Source organism: Procambarus clarkii, chromosome 90 (assembly GCF_040958095.1).
Source record: "Procambarus clarkii isolate CNS0578487 chromosome 90, FALCON_Pclarkii_2.0, whole genome shotgun sequence".
NCBI lineage: Eukaryota > Metazoa > Arthropoda > Malacostraca > Decapoda > Cambaridae > Procambarus > Procambarus clarkii.
The window spans coordinates 11,450,561-11,473,749 of record NC_091239.1 but is presented as its reverse complement, the minus strand read 5'-3'; positions in this window follow the sequence as shown (position 1 = coordinate 11,473,749).

Below are 23,189 nucleotides of genomic sequence, written 5' to 3'. Positions count from 1 at the left end.
TCGGGCATGTTTTGCCCTCTGGGCCAATGGTTGTATTTCCACCACTAAATGCCCATTTATCTCAATTATCAACTAACTTTATACGCCAAATTTCCCTTGTAAAATTCAATATTCATTTCATTCATTGTACATGTTAAATGATAAAAAGTGCGAAATTATTTGATCAAGTTATATGCAGACGATGAGTCACAATAACGTGACTGAAGTATGTTGACCAATCCACACACTAGCAAGTGAAGGGACGACGATGTTTCGGTCCGTCCTGGACCATTCACAAGTCGATAACGACTTGAGAATGGTGCAGGACGGACCGAAACGTCGTCGTCCCTTCACTTTCTAGTGTGTGGTCTGGTGAACAAGTTATACATGTTAACTTCTTGTTTAGTATTAAACCAACCAATATTTTAACTAAATTTTCGTAAGTTTATGTCATAAACAGTTTGTGTACTAGTGGCTTTATTACATATGTAATAAGTATGTAACCACTATCACATACGTCTTCTGCATATTTTGTAATTAAAATTACTCGTATTATTATTATCATTATTCTTAATCATCCCCACAGCTAAATTTCATAAGACAAACTAAAGAAAAAATATGCAGGATCTTCAACAAATTTTTTTTAGTCCGAATTGGCTCTAGATTTTAATGCAAGTTGTCATGTGGACAGAGAGGGTGACTTTTTGCTCGCGTGCATTTGCTGCGTTTAATATTATGCCTTTTTGACCACGGGGATGGAGTCTACTGTACATGCGCGATGGAGTGTATTGAACACACGCGATGGAGGCCACTGTACATGCGCGATGGAGTGTGTTGAACACACGCGATGGAGGCCACTGTACATGCGCGATGGAGTGTGTTGAACACACGCGATGGAGGCCACTGTACACGCACGATGGAGTGTGTTGAACACACGCGATGGAAGCCACTGTACACGCGCGATGGAGTGTATTGAACACACGCGATGGAGTCCACTGTACACGCACAATTGAGTGTGTTGTACACACTTGACGGAGAGTGTGACTTAGTGCTCTTAACTAATACACGCAGAAAAAATATCTGATCTTTTAAAGGAATGATTCAAAATGTTGATATTTCTGTAACCAGCAACGTCGGAAAATGTATTTTGAAAGTAACCCAATCATCCTTCATCCATAAAATGTTCTAGTTCGCAAGCTTATATATATATATATATATATATATATATATATATATATATATATATATATATATATATATATATATATATATATATATATTATTATTAAATATGACCGAAAAAGTAAGATTAATAATTCTAACACGAATTTTCTCAATCTTTCGTACATTACGCTTCACTGTTGGAGGTAAATAAAAAATCTCTTCTCCAAAATTCATTTTTATTTCTAGTCTGACGCGACACGGGCGCGTTTCGTAAAACTTATTACATTTTCAAAGACTTCACAAATACACAACTGATTAGAACTTGCGTTTCCCTGATTTTATATCTACATTTGAGATATAAAATCAGGGAAACGCAAGTTCTAATCAGTTGTGTATTTGTGAAGTCTTTGAAAATGTAATAAGTTTTACGAAACGCGCCCGTGTCGCGTCAGACTAGAAATAAAAATGAATTTTGGAGAAGTGATTTTTGATTTACCTCCAACAGTGAAGCGTAATGTACGAAAGATTGAGAAAATTCGTGTTAGAATTATTAATCTTACTTTTTCGGTCATATTTAATAATATATGTCTACAGGAAAGACTGCTACCAAAATATACTAATATATATATATATATATATATATATATATATATATATATATATATATATATATATATATATATATATATATATATATATTATTAAATATGACCGAAAAAGTAAGATTAATAATTCTAACACGAATTTTCTCAATATTTCTTATAAAAGAAATATTGAAATATTGAAGAAATATTGAGAAAATTCGTGTTAGAATTATTAATCTTACTTTTTCGGTCATATTTAATAATATATGTCTACAGGAAAGACTGCTACCAATATATATATATATATATATATATATATATATATATATATATATATATATATATATATATATATATATATATATATATATATATATATTTCCACCTTATGACGAAAAGGGAAAGAGCAATGTTTCTAGCACAGATTTTCTCTATATTTAATATGTTCTTCATTTCCTCATTAAGAACTCTTCCGACAAGGAGCAAAACACCTTGAAAGAATCAAGTGTCATCTATGCCTTAACATGGCCACTTGGGTGACTGTCAGCCTCAATGTTCTCGATATATTGCAAGAACACACATCTTTCAACGTGCCTGACAATGCACAAACAACATAGCTCTATGAAAGATCAAATCATTTCTTCACACTATTAGATCATCACTAGAGATATCCTAACCAATAACACCGAAGTAATCGACACACGACGACAATAGGAGATCAGATATTGCTGAAGCACTACATGTAAAACATTCTCAATCAACTAACAGCAGCCTCTTAAAACTCGGGTATACTCTATCATTCTCAAGACCAATGCACAGTATCCTGTACACTCTGCCCTAAGCAATATAAGTAAGGATACTGCCGAAGGCTATTGGTTCATGTGGCACTTCACCTTATCTCATTCTACTTAATTATATGTTCTGTTGCTCCTGCTAACTTTCATCCGCTCCTCCTCAGCCCTTGAAAATGTTGACATACTCAAGGAAACGCATTGCTTAGCATCAGGCCACATAAAACTGTAAAATTAATTTTGGAGAGGAAATTTTTCAACACCCTTCTAATGTATAGAACGTAAGAAACCTGCTTAGATGCTTGCCAGGATCCAAGCTTTCCATGTGTATTTAGAAAGTCTGGTAACCACGTAATTATAAATCAAATTAAGCCGTATGAGCTTTTAATAATGTAATACACCAATTATAATTTCATGAAAACATTTTTAATTACTGTATTCCCTTTAGACATTACAATGGGCTATATGTTCACAGATTAATTGAACTATATTCTCAAGGACCTCATTATTTTATTATGAGAAGAGGCCCATGGCGATTCAGTTTCACCATGATATAGTGAATCAGTCTCACTCACCATATGGCGGTGAAGCATGATGAATCAGTCTCACTCACCATATGGCGGTGAAGCATGATGAATCAGTCTCACTCACCATATGGCGGTGAAGCATGATGAATCAGTCTCACTCACCATATGGCGGTGAAGCATGATGAATCAGTCTCACTCACCATATGGCGGTGAACCATGATGAGTCAGTCTCACTCACCATATGGCGGTGAACCATGATGAATCAGTCTCACTCACCATATGGCAGTGAAGCATGACGGTGCAACCTCACTCATCTAACGATGATGAAGCATCGAGCAACTTCACTCACCTGCTGGAGAAGGCGGCGAGGAGAATTATGAGGAGGTGTAGGGGAGGAACGATGAAGGAAGGAAGGTAGGGAGGGGTATGTGTTGAGTCCTAGGGTAAGGGGAGGAGAAGGGATAAGGGTCAGAAGGGGTGCTCACTACCCGGGTTCCTCCCCCTGGGCCAGCGTCGCGTGCAGAGGGCTTCAAACACAACAACAACATTCTGGTGCACTCGCCCCCACATAAGGTAAGGAGACATCTAACAAGGAGATATGTAGTTTGCTACGTATTTAAGATGTGTGCAGGGAGAGGACAGTCGTCTGCCGGTTTATGCATCGTCAATTGGGTGGTTATAAATAGGAGCTGCCTCGTATGGCCCAATGGGTCTTCAGTAGTCACCTTCATTCTTATGTCAAGATGAATTTTCCATTAACAATTAACTGCTAGGTCAGGGAGCCGGTCGGCCGAGCGGACAGCACGCTGGACTTGTGATCCTGTGGTCCTGGGTTCGATCCCAGGCGCCGGCGAGAAACAATGGGCAGAGTTTCTTTCACCCTATGCCCCTGTTACCTAGCAGTAAAATAGGTACCTGGGTGTTAGTCAGCTGTCACGGGCTGCTTCCTGGGGGTGGAGGCCTGGTCGAGGACCGGGCCGCGGGGACACTAAAAAAAAAGCCCCGAAATCATCTCAAGATAACCTCAAGATATGTCTTCGATTCCTTTTCCAATCTGGCTCTTTAGCAGTAACGAGAGAATCAACTCCTGCATTATCCAGGATCATAGGAAATTGTACCTTACGATATTTGATTATAAGGTAGATATTAAATAATATCAAGGACCAAATCTCATTGGCATAGTCCCTATTAAATACAGGAACACCCTTAGGTCTGCACTGAATTGTTACGAGAGTAATAATGTTTGAGTGAATGTCTTTCATTAATCCCTCGCAAATTATGTGCACTTGCGAACCTGTACCTTAACGTCATATACTTATATGTAGTTCAGCAATTAACTGGAATGTATTAAAAACACTTGAATGGTCTCAACCTCTAGATTCTGGCCAGAACACGTAAAGAACCCGTATTGTTATTGTTGAATTTCGACACCGTTGGTCTAGCTTGTTGCAAATCTCTCTAAATGATGATTAATAAATTAGTTCTTGCAATATTGCAGGTTTATCCCAATTCTTGCAATACTACAGGTTTATCCTATTTCTTGCAATACTGAAGGTTTATCCCAATTATTGCAATGATGCAGATTTATCCCAATTCTTGCAATACTACAGGTTTATCCTATTTCTTGCAATACTGAAGGTTTATCCCAATTATTGCAATGATGCAGATTTATCCCAATTCTTGCAATATTGCAGGTTTATCCCTTAATCGTTACAACAATGCAGTTTATAATTTAATTTTACTCACCATCATTCTTATAAGAAGTTAACAGTTAGCTACAATAATAATAATAACCATTATTTTGTTTAAATGTATTCCTTGGCTATATTAAATCGTACACATACATGGTGCAGCGAGGTAATAAGTTTTAGAAGGACGCTAAACACTTAGAGTGTTTCAAGCAATCAGGGCACAGTGTGGGAGGCCGGTTGGTGGTCTCCGGTTGGCTATTTTAAGAACAGCCAATTCATATATGCTTTCAGAGAGAGAGAGAGAGAGAGAGAGAGAGAGAGAGAGAGAGAGAGAGAGAGAGAGAGAGAGAGAGAGAGAGAGAGAGAGAGAGAGAGAATGTTTGCATACATGCCCCACACCACCACGACCCAGCCTGGGTTATGATATACTGACCCAGGTTTTGTATATATTAATTAGGTGAGAATGTTTTCGAGTCGCTATATAAATCACCATTATGAGAATAATTTATTGTTAATAAATGGGTTGACAGCACCATGATTTTATAATAATGTGCTGATTTACGATGCCATGAGTTTAAATACAGTTATCTTATTTGGATATTAAATAAAGAAATGACAACTCTACACTGCAGACTTGGGCTACGAAGGTGGATATATATATATGTTTACCCGTCTAGTATATCTAAGTATGTCTTAGTTTATTATGTCGAAGCATAATATACTAAGCTCCTGTAAATCTAACTAGGGTCTAAAACCTAAGAAAAGTGTGTACCCTTTATGTAATTTTTACTCTTTTAAACACATATAATCTATCATGTTAGGTCTAATCTGACTTAATATGATAAAGTCCAACATGACACCACAAGAAATGAGACATGAGAATCTCCAGAAAGTTTATAGAGAAGCCGGAAATGAATAAGATAATATCTTCACTGATGGGTCATCTTATCCCACTAATAACAGGGGCTGGAGCAGCAAACACTGCAATTAGAAATAATGTCTTTCAAAACGGAAATGAAGAAAAGCACGTATTGAGAACTATGCCTCTTCAACGCAAGCAGAGCTAACTGCCAATGCTACGCCGTTAAGATTCCTTGAAAGTAACACTAATGTTACTTTCAGTGAAAGTAACATTAATGTTACTAATGAAAGTAACAATAATGTTACTAATGAACACTAATGGTTCGTTACTCTGCACCGATTCAAAAGCAGCATTACAAAGCTTAAGTTAAAATCAAGCAAAAAAAACAAGAGAAAGTCGCTGAAATAAAAAGGGCTGTCAAAATACTAACTAATCAGGAAAGGTGATTAAGTTCCTATGGAATCCCTCACACGTTGAAATCTGCGGAAATGAACGAGCAGATGTGCTGGCTGCTGAGAGCGCTGAAGGAGACCATATTGAATACTTCATACCCAAGTCTCTTCGGCAAGTTACAGGCGTCATCAAGCCACATCACCGTGACAAGATAATTGAGGAATAGAGGACAGAAGAACAAATCAGTGAATCTGTACTCTGGTACAACTTGGTTGCAGCTGGCAATCCCCCAATCATTATGGACGAAGGGGAGGTGGCTGAGTGAAGCAGTAATACACAGAATTTATTTCTGATACAAATACTCGTAGAAATTTGGGATAGAAACAACATCTGAGCAGCTGAACGGCAGAATATGTAGTGAGAGTGACGGACACCGCCTTGACCACTTCCTGAGAGAATGTGAACATCTAAGAGACATTGGATATATGTGTAGAATAATAAACCCAATTTTGCTTGAATTTGGAAAACACTATTTGCCAAATATAGATATTGTTCTTAAGAGATTCCTCATTTTGCACCTGTAAGATAACGTAATTTAAGGGGTTCGTATATTATAATTTTCTTGTTTGATAAACTTTTCACTTGATAAAATTAAATCAAGTCGCAGCTGTGTCTGGGTACAAGTGACAGGATAAACAACCCAGCGGGTTTTCTTCCTATTAAGGGGTGTTGCACATGCTGCTATGGCGGTATGTTCATTCACAGGATGAAGAATGCTGCCCAATACTGTCACTTTGGCCGTATGTTCACTCACAGGATTAGTGAAGCTGTCCAACACTGTCACTATGGCGGTATGTACACTCACAGTATGAGTGATGCTGCCTAATAAACTCGCCCTTCGGGGCAAAAAAATTAACCGAAGACCACCAGTAATGCTACAATATACTTGTTTTTATATACCCTCAGCACCTGCCAAAATTAATTTATAAAATAAGTTGTTATTGACCTTCGAAATTAAAAATGACTGTCAAACAGAATTTCTGTGAAGACAGTGGCTACTCCCCTCAGTTCATCCGATTTTATCTCCGAGATGTTTTAAATTATCTTATCAAGCTATAACTTTATTAGCTAAAGGAATTCAGTTAATAGAACTTAATATTTTTCTCTATCGCTCACAGAATAGGTAAGTTCTTAATAACTTAACCAAATAGGAAAAGGCTATGCATGATCCAAACGAAAATAATATGAATCCTTAATAAAAAGCAAACAAGTTAGCACAAGAACTATAGTCATTTCAGTGTGCATTTTAAATAAATTATTTACGTCTGCTAAGGGTACCTTTTTTATCTGTAGAATTTTTGGATTCACCCATGGAGGAACTTTGATTCAATTTCATAATATTTGAAAGTGTTCAGGTCGATGGGGTTCTTGTTCCGTTCGATATTATTTTTTTTTTAAGATGAGAGTCATATCGATGTATTTGACAAAGTTGGCACTTTTTGAAGGCTTGGAATATCAGAGCTTACATATGTGTACATCTTTGAGAAAATTAAAAACTTCAGACAGCTTCTCCATTCCTTATGAACGTCACTTGGTGCCAATAATTCTCCATTGGCTGAGAGAAAATTCTTAATTATACATGGTTTGGTAATGAGGCCATTAAGCAAGAAGTTCAGGGATGCCTTAAGAGGGCATTTGAGTCCACAATGGCTTCCATCAGTTCACTATTAATTTTCGTAAGCCATGTGGATCATTTCACAATTTAGTCCATCTTGTTTATGAGACTTATTGGTTGTACGTCTTTGTCACTATGCATCAATTAACGAAAGTAAAATATTTATATTAAAATAGCAATAACCGGAGGAAAGCCACACAAATAAATAAATGATGGTTAGAGAATTATACTTTCCATGTAATGTAGCAAGCCTAGGACTAGACCATCGCGGTTAGGTGATGGATAGTTCATACTCAAATTAATAAATTGCAAAAGCCTCCAAGTCACTTTTTTGCCATGTGGTGGATCAAGTTTTGCCCGAAACGTTGCCCGAAACGCTATGCTTACTAGTGCCTTTAGGTATTGTATGTACTATCTCTATCTTTAAATCCAACATTATGTATGTAACTCAATGTATGTAACTTAACCTGAATAAAAAATCTAAATAAAAAATCTAATATAATCTAAGTTGGTGAAAAGAAAGCACAATAACCTCATTTTGTATGAGGTTATCTATTGGTCTCAGAGAAAGTGCTACGCCTGCATCACTATAAAGCCAACAGAAGGGATACGAGGACCGGATAGGAGCCGGAACAGTGGGAAAAGGAGTGAGAGAACGATGCCCAATAACTTGGCGCGTTCGGGGATCGAACGCCGACCTCCAAGAAGCTAAACCCTCTCATTTTTCTCCTCGACAAGATGCACTGGTTGGCTTCCCAGCTTAGCATGAATCCAAAGACATCGCATAGTCCGGTAGAGATACATCTTAGAAGACAATAACTTGTTATGTGCCATTGATCCATGTTTACTACTGTCTTGCCTTTACTCAAGACGCTCAGCGCGACGAACATGACTGATAGACAGCTACACACAAAACACATCCTTGTAGAACAGCTTGCTCTTCCTCTAGACGCCAGACACAAGAAATGTGGATCAAAGGTAAAGAGTCACAATAACGTGGCTAAAGTATGTTGACCAGACCAGACACTAGAAGGTGAAGGGACGACGACGTTTCGGTCCGTCCTGGACCATTCTCGAATCGACTTGAGAATGGTCCAGGACGGACCGAAACGTCGTCGTCCCTTCACCTTCTAGTGTGTAGTCTGGTCATCAAAGGTAAACTCAACGTCGAGACTGGTGTCACGCTTGGCTAGTGCGACACACTAGAATTACGTTAATCTGGTGATTTTATTAACGAGAAGGACTGACGTGGTGACTGGCAGCGAAAATGCCAGCGAATGTTAATAAAATATTCCGTAAAGAGGATAATGCTTTTTGAATCCACTTCGGCGCTTACTGGAGTACAGAAAGAAACAGCTTCTGTTACAACAGCAGTCGCCAAATAATTCAAAATTTTGGGTTTGTCTATGAATGTGGATTTTTTATTTTTTTATTTTTGGTGTCTGCAGTGACCTACAAGTCACGTTATGGCCTCTGATATAAGTAATAGGCAGTACGTAAATTTGAAATTTTTTTCAGAATGCTTCACATAAGGTCAAATAGGTATATAGATCATTCACCTTATTTCTTGATCTTACACATTCATATTAGCTGTGTTTAAGTAAATATTTCGCAACTTTATGGTATAGCGAAATAAACAATGATGATTTCAGTTGACTTTACAGTAAAAATTGGTTGAATTCTAGTTTTGGGAGGGGAGTATATCTTCCATATTTTATTAATGTTTATATCACATATGTTCCTACAATCAATAACCCTTCGTTAAAGACATCATAAGAACCCGTTGACTCCTTTGAATGTTACTTAAAGCTACGTGTAGAAAGTTGTTTCTTGGTCATCCTTCTAAATACCAGAGATATCAGAGTTGCACATCAGCTGATTGGATCATTAACGTATTTACCTAGGTAGCCAAGCCAACACCCAGATCTTAGGCCACGCCTCAGACTAGGTCATCAACTTTCAAACCCCCCTCCTCCTCTCCACAGTTGCTTAAGGATCCATTTTCAACCACGCCCTTTAAGTGGGACACTGATTTTAGATTCCCCCCCCCCTTTATGTGGAGAGAATAGGTCTCAGAAACATGGTTGAAACAAATAACATTATCCACATATAACAATTGAAAGAGGTGTTATTTTGGTCTCTTATGATCTTAATCAATCTACGACCCAACATGATATAGGGGCCAAAGCTGGGGTTTATTTCCCATATATGTGAGGTCACTTAGTTTTAACTCCACCTCCTCGTTCAGGGTCAACATCCAAAAGCCACACCTCTTCCAAGATGGATAATTTAAACCCCGCCTCGCATGTAAGGTCAAAGGTCAGATTTGAGGCTCAGCACTTGGGAATCATGGCAGCGACCTATCTCTTGACCTCGTCTGTGAAGCAAGAACCTGGCCTTGCATACGAAATGACCTCGATTTATTGCTCCCTGGTAAGGAGGGTCTTGGTACTAGGGGTAAGGGATGGGTTGGTACTAGGGGGAACTGTTAGGGGATCGAGGGGATGGGTAAGTAATATGGAAGGGGGAATAAAATAATTGAAAAAAAATAATTAGCACGAAAATGTTTTCAAGTGGAAGACTATATATATATATATATATATATATATATATATATATATATATATATATATATATATATATATATATATAAATATATATATATATATATATATATATATATATATATATATATATATATATATATAAATATATATATATATATATATATATATATATATATATATATATATATATATATATATATATATATATATATCAGAAAACTCTTGTCCACTGAAGAATTCGAACCCGGTGAGCCAGGGCCTCCATGCTCGTTGGAATGTCCAGTAATATAACTACTCAGCCATAGAGTGTACAAAATTAATGGGAAGTCGTCTGACTTTTAACCCCAATACCTGACAGCACTGGTCACTGTTTTGGGCAGAGACATATCATCAAATCACTTCAACATGCTAGCGCCGAATGAGTATCAATTGCCAAGAGAATCTGGTGGTCTTTATCCAGCACGAGAAACTCATGAAAATTTTACAAGATGATATGAATCAAACAAGAAACGAGTGTGAGTAGATTTGACCCACAAAGTAAAGAATGTGGGAGCAAATCAGAGGCCTATGCTAAATAGGCTGAGGTTAGAATAGCCCTCAAAAAAAGCCATCAAGATTCTCATCAGTATTTAACAGAAAACACAATTTTCCGACCTAATTTTATAAATATATATTTACTATATATACTAAATATATATAGTAAATCATATTTACTATATATATTTCTCTCTAACACATATTCACACATCCCAAGAGGCAGCCCGTAGGAGGTATCTAACTCCCAGGTACCTGTTATCTTCTAGGTGAACAGCAGCATCAGGATGAAAGAAACTCTGTCTATTTGTATCCGCCTTTGCCAGGAATCGAGCCCGGGCCATAAAAGCTACGACCCCCGAGCGCTGTCCACTCAGCCTCGAAGCCTCATACACAATGTGTGTGTGTGTGTGTGTGTGTGTACTTACCTATTTGTACTCACCTATTTGTGGTTGCGGGGGTTGAGCTTTGGCTCTTTGGTCCCGCCACACAACTGTCAATCAACTGGTGTACAGATTCCTGAGCCTAATGGGCTCTATCATATCTACATTTAAAACTGTGTATGGAGTCTGCCTCCACCACATCACTGCCTAATGCATTCCATCCGTTAACTACTCTGACAATGAAAAAATTTCTTCTAACGTCACTGTGGCTCATGTGGGTACTCAGTTTCCACCTGTGTCCTCTAGTGCGTGTGCCCCTTGTGTTAAAAAGTATGTCTTTATCTACCCTATCAATTCCTCTGAGATTCTTGTATGTTGTGACCATGTCCCCTCTAACTCTTCTGTCTCCCAGTGACGTGAGGTTTAATTCCCGTAGTCTCTCCTCGTAGGTCATACCCCTCAGTTCGGGTACTAGTCTGGAGGCAAACCTTTGAACCTTTTCCAGTTTAGTGTTATGCTTGACTAGATATGGACTCCTTGATGGTGTATGTGTGTGTGCTGGACTCCATATGTGTGTGTGTGTGAGTGTGTGCGCGTGTTCATGCGTGCGTGTTCGTGCGTGCATGCGCATGTGAAGAGTTGCACCGAGCACTCACAACGGGGTAAGAGCAAGCACATGCAGAGTTAATGGCATGCCAGGAGATAACTCCACTGACGAAGGAGATGCTTGTCTGCCCCTCCCCCCCCTCCCCCCCCCCGTCTGGTCAGTAAGTAACATGGTCACTCTAATCCTGACATATTGACTCCAAGAAGGTAAGCCTTGACAGGCTGAATTGAAAAAGCAAACACGACAAAAACCGCAAGTCAATCAGAAATTTTATTCGGATACACGAACGTAAATCCATTAGAAGAAGCAGGCTAGAATATCCACCTGGTTATAATCCAATGGTGATTATAGACAAGCAAATGAAAGTACATCACTTCCTCTACAATGGCTTTAAATGCTAAACATCACTTCCTTTACAATGGCTTTAAGTGTCAAGTACTCTACGAATCTCGTAGTGCATTTGCCTTCGTTCTCGACTTGCAACTAGGGATCACGTGTTCGATTCCCAGGCGAGACAGAATTTACAGGGGTATCTTTCATTTTACCTAATGCTTCTGTTGTGAGGGTTGCATTTTTTGGGGAGTGTCAATAGCTTCATCTTAGGGAATGACCTCGAAATAACACCAAAGTACACATATATAAACACAGGCTTCCTGTCCCCGACAAAACCAATGAGGCAGGAAGATAAGACAACCAATAAGAAAACTAGATATACCAAAACAATCCTTCAACATGGCAATTATTATTCAAAATCAGACACGACTAATTAACTGCTGTCAAGAATTTAGATTATAATTACCTGAAGATCGTTAATTAAGACTTAGGGGTTTGAGGGGACATCCCCCACACACCTCCCAGCCTCCAGGATATACCTATTCCTGTTCCTCTTGTCAAGTTGGGTAGTTACCTTGCTTCTCTGGCAATACTGATGTCCTTTTATATATATATATATATATATATATATATATATATATATATATATATATATATATATATATATATATATATATATGTATATATATATATATATGTGTATATATATATATATATATATATATATATATATATATATATATATATATATATATATATATATATATATATATATATATATATATATATATATATTAACTCGAGGACGGTAAAGAAATCACATAAAAACGACTTAATAAAACATAAGCCCTGTTCTTTAATCTATTTTATGTACGTAAATATATATATAGAAATAGAGGGGTCAACATTACATAGGGGGATCGTGATGAAAGTTAGGTGAAAAGATTTGTAAGGGTGAAAAGTTGAGTTTTTTAAACGTCTGTTTTTCACCTCACTTGGGATGGAAAATTGAGGTCGTAGGGAGCCCAATCCCATTTTTTTGGGGAGGTGTTAGGTGTGTAGGCGACCCACTTCCTGTCCCCTGTGCTGTGTGCGCGCGTGAAAAAGAGAGAGAGAGAGAGAGAGAGAGAGAGAGAGAGAGAGAGAGAGAGAGAGAGAGAGAGAGAGAGAGAGAGAGAGAGAGAGAGAGAGAGAGAGAGAGAGAGAAAGCACAAAGATGAAATTCATTTTTTTTTAATATAATTTTGTGTCAATAAGACCGTTTACACATGTATAGTCCATTAACATTTTACCTACAACCCTTTCGACTTTTTATGCGGGACTTGTCGAACGTGCAAAATAAAACTTGCAGTGAAAATAACATCACTATATGCTTTAAGGCGTTGCTGGTGAAGCTGTCAGGTTTATGTTTGGATAGTGAGGTGAGCTGTCAGCCTATTGCTGACGTGTCGGCCAGGCGCGCCCACCGCCACCTCCAGTTGACACCAGGTGTTGGGAATATGTCCACTGGAAATACTGGGCAGGGCACAGAGGGGAACCGCTTTGTAAACGAGGGTACAGATGACAGAGAGAGAGGGAGGGGAGAGAGGGAGGGGTGAGGAGAGAGAGAGAGAGAGAGAGAGAGAGAGAGAGAGAGAGAGAGAGAGAGAGAGAGAGAGAGAGAGAGAGAGAGAGAGAGAGAGAGAGAGAGAGAGACAGAGAGAGAGAGAGAGACAGACAGACAGACAGACAGACAGACAGACAGACAGACAGACAGACAGACAGACAGACAGACAGACAGACAGACATACAGCCAGACAGACATGGACAGAACACTTGTCTTAAGGAACACTTGCCAAATGCAACATCAGAGTTCACTTAGATGCAAAATACTCAAGTCTAGCAAGATATAAGCAAGATGAACATTAATCACCGTAAGTCATCCCAGACACACATCTCAATAACAATATTTATAGACACTTACGAACTCGCAGAGTTCATCAAAAGTATCAAATATAAGAGTTTGATGAAAGGAGAACACATAAGATAACACCTCGACAACATGAAACTAGATCTCACCACGTCTATGTGAGTCGAGAGATGAAGATGTGGTTAAAGATAGTGACCAATGTGACCCCATCACTTAGAGTGGAAGACACACCATTTGAGGTAGCGTTACCTCTTTCCTCCAGTGTCTACAGCCTTAGGCCTCAACCTTTTGCCTCTTCAGAGGAGTCACCGCATGTACACGAAGCCAGAAGATGAGACTAGAGTCGCTGGGAGACTTCTTAAAGCTCAACACGAGAGGTTGACAATATACTGACTCTATAAATGTCTCCAAGAAAAACATATATTCTTGTTGACCAGACCACACACTAGAAGGTGAAGGGACAACGACGTTTCGGTCCGTCCTGGACCATTCTCAAGTCGATTGTTTGTCGTCCCTTCACCTTCTAGTGTGTGGTCAGGTCAACCCCAATCTATTGTAATGATACAAACCCCAATCTTTTCTAGCACCACAAGTCCGCAGCAGACAGTTTACAGCTGACCTTCTGGGATAATATGCAGCTGAAGGATATTTTGTTTATCTGTCTATCACCGGCAAGTTTAGAATTAATCAGGTAACACTTGATTTAATTATAGATAGAAGTGAGGCGCGGCACAGACACGCGGAGGGACAAGACTGTTGTGGTCAGAGGTCAGCTTGACGTGAGTGAGGGCAGCTTGAGTTCCGGCAAGCTTGCTATTTTTTTGACAGATTAAGGGCCACAAGACTATGATGGATACCTAATCTATTTGAACGATTACAGAGATCAGGACCTAGTTAGGTTCACCAATTAATACAGTAGAGCAAAGGCTAATAGGTAGGGTGACCCTGGAGGTCAAGAGACGTAGTTACTAGTTATTCTGTAGATGACTAGAAACTCAAGGGTCAGTTTGGTTCATCGAGAAACACAAGTACGAGGCCCACCTTCACCCATGACACGTAACCACGCCCTGAACCACCCTATCTCCACTCCATGACACATAACCACGCCCTGAACCACCCTGTCTCCACCCATGACACATAACCACGCCCTGAACCACCCTATCTCCACCCATGACACATAACCACGCCCTGAACCACGCCGTCTCCACCCATGACACATAACCACGCCCTGAACCACCCCGTCTCCACCCATGACACATAACCACGCCCTGAACCACCCTGTCTCCACCCATAACACCTAACCACGCCCTGAACCACCCCGTCTCCACCCATGACACATAACCACGCCCTGAACCACCCTGTCTCCACCCATGACACATAACCACGCCCTGAACCACGCCGTCTCCACCCATGACACATAACCACGCCCTGAACCACGCCGTCTCCACCCATGACACATAACCACGCCCTGAACCACCCCGTCACCACCCATGACACATAACCACGCCCCCCTAACGTTTCTCGTTTGCTTGGAATACAAGCTTCTCGTTATCACCCACGCACGAAGACACGTCCTCTGGCTCCTCCGTGGCTCCCGTCCCCGTGGCCTCACCAGGAGGGCCCCTTCCCCTCAGGGGTCCGTCAGGGGAAATGGCCCGGTGGAAGACCTTGGCGGGGGCAGGACTAGTCAGTATATATGTGACCCTGACTACCCCTGCTGGTAACGCTACGTCTCGCTGTCCTCCCGGCCTTATTACACTGATATCACACACTTGCATCTATTTACTACTGACACAATCAACCCAAGGCCTCTGTGGACAGCACGAAACCGGAGACGCCATCTTGTATCACGCCCCAAGCTTGCTATTTACGTTTCTAAACAAGCAGCGAATGCATTGTCTTCAATCATGCTCGGTGACACACTTACCTTGTACTTAAAGGCACTTAGCGTCTCTCTGCCATGTACTTGATGTCTCCTTTTAGTGGTCCAGGACACACTTACAGGTAGGCCCATCAAAATTCGAGGTGAGGACGATTTTTTTGGGTCTCTGTCGTCCAATGAGGTTGTGATACTGACAAAGATACTTGAACTAATTACTTACAGAGCTCTCTCTCACTATCTCATGTTCCAGTAGGAGTTACGACACACTCCTTCATACACTCCTAGATTATTTTAAATATTATTTTAATTATTTTTCGACTCCTAGACCCATTTTAAAAACATTTTTTTGTAACTTTTAATTCCGAAGAGAATGGTGAATGCGTCTCTGAATCTCTGAATCTGAGAAACTATTCTAGACATGTACTCTAAGTAACATGACTCATCGTTTCCCGCACATTATAGGAGTCTGTCAAGTTACATCTTGACCTAAAAGGCGCGAACTGTGTCTCGCGATAATACTCTGTTGTAGTCGGCTGAGACCTGGATAATTTGAGATCCTGAGCTCATATTTCTTGACTCATTGTAGATAAGATGTTGGCCGGGGTCGAAAGATCGTTGTTTATGGGTCTCTTAACGTTTAACACACCTTATATAGGGGTCATTCTACGCTGTGTCTGATACAACGGCAATCCACGACCCCTGATTCATGCATCCTGATAAAGCGACTATCCTGCACCTTGATATATCGACCATTATACGCACTGATGCAACGACCATACTGCACCCTGATACAGCGACCATCCTGCGCGCTATGCTATCTAAGACGCTGGTTATCTAAGACAAGCAGCATCTTGTATAGAAAATAAATTCTATCCTACGTTATTCGGTCCAAATAATATACAAAGTCCTACATGCATTTTGCGAATTAGAGAATGTAAAAGAGACAATCTGTGGAATGCATTATGTATGAAATAAAATTCATCATTTGGTATACAATGTCTAATTTGCAGATCCATCCTTATAAAGCCTTATACTATCTGTCCAATCCTCACCCCGGAGCTTTATACACCGTCCAATACACTGCAGTATACGCACTTCAGTGTAGAACCCGCGTTTTATACACTCTCCAGTCTACTGCCCACGCTTACGCACTCCCAACCGCGTTATATTTGCGATCTAGTCCTCATGAACACTTCTCATACACAACCCAGTTCAGAGCCTTGCCTTGTTTGCCCTTTAACCCCCTACGCTGTTTAGCTGGGCAGCCAGAGGCTTGGGGCCGGCGTAGGGACATCCCTGTGGAAATAAACATGCCCTTAAAGCATACATAATACATATACATACGTAATACATATACACACCTTCTACAACTTCGAAACCATACACAAGTTGCTTTTCATACACTGTCTAAACCTACCACTGAGTTTGCAGCAATGCAATACTGAAAATTTACCTCGGTTTAAAGTCTTTTTATATGAATTATTTACTGATGATTTTTCAACTCAGGCATGAAATTCCCTAATTTGCGATTATGCCTATGCTGTTCTCTCTCTCTTGCTGGCGCCTCACTCTTGTCTTGTACGCACGGGCGGTTCATTTAGTTAAATCATTCCCCGGAACCTGTTGGGCGAGGAGTCTGCTAGAGAAACCAGTCTTCTGGCCCAGACACCTGATACATTCTCCTTGCTGGTACGCCAGCAGCGCTCTCGGAACGCAGTAAACAAGATTAGACCAGGAGGGGTTAGAGAGAGAGAGAGAGAGAGAGAGAGAGAGAGAGAGAGAGAGAGAGAGAGAGAGAGAGAGAGAGAGAGAGAGAGAGAGAGAGAGAGAGAGAGGGAGAGAGGGAGAGAGAGAGAGAGAGAGAGAGAGAGAGAGAGAGAGAGAGAGAGAGAGAGAGAGAGAGAGAGAGAGAGAGAGAGAGAGAGAGAGAGAGAGAGAGACACACACACAAAGTACAGTTAAGCAAGTACATCATATAAACTATACGCCGCAAGCAATACGAGTCTGGAATGCATCTGTCAAATATATAATCAATTTAACATGCTACGCAAAAATTACAATCTACAAGAAGTGTCGTATCTTTTCGTTTACAAGACAAGCTCTAACACATGGGTGGAGAGTAATGTACTAATCTACTCGATCAAGGGCATTAGTAGATAATGTAGATATATTTTTAATTGGCTAACAATGTAACGTTTTGCCTATTATGTATAATTTTCATTTACCATAAACAATTATGTAATTGGAAATATGGAAGTTCACTATTCTCAGACATTGGAACGAGTGTTTAATGTATTGTCTCCATGGAATAACCATCTCAATATTTCAGGAAGCGTAACGAGTCATTAAACGAAAAATGCAAAAAGCTTTTGAATTTGATTGAAATACTTTTTTCAGTTTGAAACATCAAGGAAATTTCACAATAATAACCAATCAAGTTCAACCATTTCATTCAAACTTGAATATAATTCTTAAGTTATTGGTAATTATAAATGTGTCTTTAGGAATTATGAATTAAATTTTTTGGTTAAAAACTCGTTTAGTAATTTATTATAATTCCTCTGTTTGACATAATAGCAAAAATCTTGACAAATGAATAGAAGAACATAAATACTGCATAGGGACAATTTAGGATCCAAATTGGGAGATCCAAATCTCCCAATTTGTTCAATTGAGATGTTTAGGCCGTCCCTGACTGTATTGATTCTCTGAATGTTACTGAATGCAGATCTGTTAAATGAAATATAACTGAATATTAACAGTAGTGAGTTCTCTAACATAAGTGTAAACCCAAGATGATGTTTATTCTGTGCAAATGGTAAGATATGTGATATAGTTGAGTAAATAATCATGTCACAGCTGTTGCTGTCATGTTACTCACTGTTTGAGTCATGTCACCTACTGTTTGAGTCATGTCACTCACTGCTTGAGTCACATTACTCACTGTTTGAGTCATGTCACCTACTGTTTTAGTCATGTCACTTACTGTTTGAGTCATGTCACCCAGTGCTTAAGTCATATTTATACTCTGCTTGTCGAAACATAATCTCCTCCACTCCAGCTGATGTCACGACATAGCCACCATCACCCCAACTGACGTCACAACATAACCATCTCAACTGACGTCACAACATAGCCACCTCAACAGACGTCACAACATAGCTTTTCCACTCCAACTAAACGTAGAGACAAACTTGGCCTTACGTTTAACGCACCGCGATATTTAGACGCATGAGAGACAAGCATCAAAATTCTTGTTCGTAAGTGAAATTAAAATCAACCTAATATTGACGTTTCCTGAAATTATTAATGATCTGCCTCGATAGCTTAGATTAGCTACCTGGGTAAGCTTAGATTTGTAGGTTTCTTAGGTGAGATGAGGTTAGTTAAGTTTCCAATTCAGGTGAGGCCAGGTTAGGTAAGTTTCCGAGATTAGGTGAGATTAAACGACTTTCTCAGGCAGGTCAGGGGAGAAGAGGATCAAAGATGAGATAAGAAGTTTCCTAGGTAACGTGAGGTGAGTTTCCTAGATAAGGCAAGCAAGGATAGGTGAGATGTTTCCTAGGTAAAATAAGACTAGGTGAGGTGTATTCTAGGCTCGTCAGCTTCTAGTTAGTAAAAACCACTACATATTTTACGCTTGTAAAGTCGTGAGAACTAACTAATGAGTCCTGGGTCGTAAACACCAGGTTTTCAGCCCTCGAGTGCCCAACCGGTTCCGAGAATATATAGCTGACAGCGGCACCTTCGCGCGTGAGGCGGTCTCTATAACCGGGTTTATTATACGACCGTTCTTCAAAGCAAACTAATTCCTTCAGAGTAATAAAACGACTTTAAAGCACCCGGGTAAGTAGCTTCATAAACGTTACGGAGTCAACCTTGGTCTCTTACTTAACAGGTCGCATTTCTTACGGAACTGAACAATCCGTTGGGAAAGCGACGTAGTGTTACAAATTAAAGCGCTCAAATAGTGACGTTTTTAAGGTATCAGCAGCGATAGGTTAGAGTGGCTATATATATATATATATATATATATATATATATATATATATATATATATATATATATATATATATATATATATATATATATATATATACATACATACTTCTCAGTGAAAAGAAATGTACGAAAGATTGAGAAAATTCGTGTTAGAATTATTAATCTTACTTTTTCGGTCATATTTAATAATATATGTCTACAGGAAAGACTGCTACCAAAATATACTAACATATATATATATATATATATATATATATATATATATATATATATATATATATATATATATATATATATATATATATATATATATATATATAAACTTCATATTTTTGGTTTGAGAAAGTGGCCATTATCTCCACTTTGAAGACATTGAAGTTATTTTCCTTTTCAAGTTGAGTAAATTTTGTTGACATAATTCCAGCTGTTAATTTTCACGATTACTTTCCCTCACGATAACGAGTGATAAAGAATTTATTCCTAGGACTTGGCTAGGAATATACCTCCTATGAATTGCAAGTTTATATTAAGGTCTTTATGATTATTAAACTAATTGGTAATTTTTATTAGAAATAAAATCAATATGAATAATATTAATTATTAGATAGCCATCTAGTGACAGGGGAGTAACTTAGTGTTAGGTATCAAGTGATTGATATATATATAAGAAAATTGTTATAGATACATTTGTTTTTATTACTATTTCTCTATATATTTCGACGTGCAAGTTTTATTTGATTTGGAAAATTTTCTTAAATTGACGGATTTATCCTCTAGGCCTACTGAAGGCATACGAATAATTACTTAATAAGTAATTACATTACTCGTATCTCAACTCAAGATATTAGTAATGACTTTGGAGGAGTTTTAATGATAGTGAACCGCATTAGACAGGGTGACACCAGAGTATGAAAGCTTGTATATATATATATATATATATATATATATATATATATATATATATATATATATATATATATATATATATATATATATATATATATATATATATATATATATATATATATTACGATATACTGCTATTTATTGTCATCTAATTAAATAATTTGCTATCTACTATTGTGTATATTCATCTACTTGTATCTACTGCTATATATTGGTATACATTGCTAGTTATTGTTATACACTGCTGTCTATTACTATGTATACAACAGTAATCAAGAACAAAATGCAATATAAGTCTCATCAATGATTACAAAGATAATTTGTTTGTAGAAAAACGGCACTGAGACGACAGACCAGAAAAGTGCCCTCAGACAACAGACCAATATCGTGAACAAAGGCAGAAGACCAATAAAATGCATTGAGGCAGCATACCAGTAAAGTGCAATGAGACCACAGTCCAATAAAGTGTTTTGATACGGTATAACAATAAATAAAGTGCACCGAGACGTCAGACCAAAAAAATCTTTCCAAGGCTTGCTGAGCTGTCGGACGCCCCCAGTATTGCTAAGCACAAAAGTGGTGTCTTTGCTCCATGAAAACTCCATTGCAAAACGTCAACATACAGTACAGTTATAATTTGAATGCAAATGAGAACAGCAAAAGAAAAAATACATTGATTAGGAAATCATTCAGGAAATCAGACAGCACATTAAGATTGACAGATTTCAAAATGTTCTTTGCCATATTCGTATTTCTTAAGTTATGACTGCGTGAGAAATGTTCCTATAAAGATAATGTCCTTGCCCAAAATATCATAATTCTTTGGAATGAATCACAGTTAACAAAATTTTAACAAACCCCTTTTCAATTTGTGTCTGTATACAAAATTCATTTCATTATTGACTTCAAGAACAGACCCTTTTTTAGGTACGATAATATATTACCAAAATTATATTCACGTGGCTGCAAGATTTGTGTGAGCCACCTCTTAAATAATGAGACAAGTATTGAAGTTCTAAGAAGTAATGGCGTTGGTAGGATAATAAGAGTGCGAACCTGGAGTCGGCTGGTGACCGGTTGACAAGGATGCTGGTCTGTAGAATGCGGATGTAAAATCTTGTTGGCCACTCTGGACTGTAGGAGGGATGGGGATGAGGTGGAGTCTTGGGCGGGGTGCTACTGAGACTAGGTGCTAGGGGATCAGGGATAGGAGGGGCGAGGGGACCAGGGAGGGGTTCAAGGAGGAGGGCGTGCACCTTCTGACCTTGGGACCCCCAAGATCCTCCCCCAATCAGCTTCCAAAGACTCCGGTGAAGAGTGGTCCCATTTCTCTGTTTATGTGTCGTTGTGAAGATTACTTCTCTTTTATGTGTATATGTGTATATAAACATATAAATATCATATAGTGTGTAACTTTATATACATTTATACAGTTTACTAAAGGGCCGAAGCTCAACCCCCCGTAAGCACAACTAGGTGATACTGATGTGTGTATAACTGCGTCGGATATAAGGAAACTTGCCTCTAACATTTTACCTGCCAGGCACTCGAATCTTAGAATAATAAGTTGACTGATCTATATCACAAAATATTTCCATCTCCTTACAAGATATATATAACATGCTGAGGTTTTCAATATATATTAATTCTTTAAATTCAAGTTATAAAATATTAAACAGAGATCCAAATTTGATCGTGGAAGAAATGTTCACATTTAGTAATAGGTGAATCTCTTTGAATCAGCAATTCGTGTGGTTAATTACAAGCACATAATGTCCAGCCATAGCAACACTATGACCAAAAAAAATATATTAAAACCCATGCTGGTCAGAATTTTCAAACCTGTTCCAAGCAACCGGTTTCTGCTGTGTCCAGCGATCAGGTGACATGAGTCTCGCAAAAAGTTGCGTCGTCTTATACAGAATAAACAAACATGTTCCAAGATTTTCTAAATACAGGATACACAGAAGAAGCAAACCCAAGATTTTCTAAATACAGGATACACAAAAGACGCAAACTTAAGATTTTCTAAATACAGGATACACAAAAGACGCAAACTCAAGATTTTCTAAATACAGGATACACAAAAGACGCAAACTCAAAATTTTCTAAATACAGGATACACAAAAGACGCAAACTCAAGATTTTCTAAATACAGGATACACAAAAGACGCAAACCCAAGGTTTTCTAAATATAGGATACACAGATGAAGCAAACCTAAGATTTTCTAAATACAGGATACACAAATGACGCAAACCCAAGGTTTTCTAAATACAGGATACACAGAAGAAGCAAACCCATGATTTTCTAAATACAGGATACACTTAAGACGCAAATCCTAAATTCCTCCAATTCAGTGAATAATGTTCAATCATTTTCATCTCGATGCTTTCGAATAG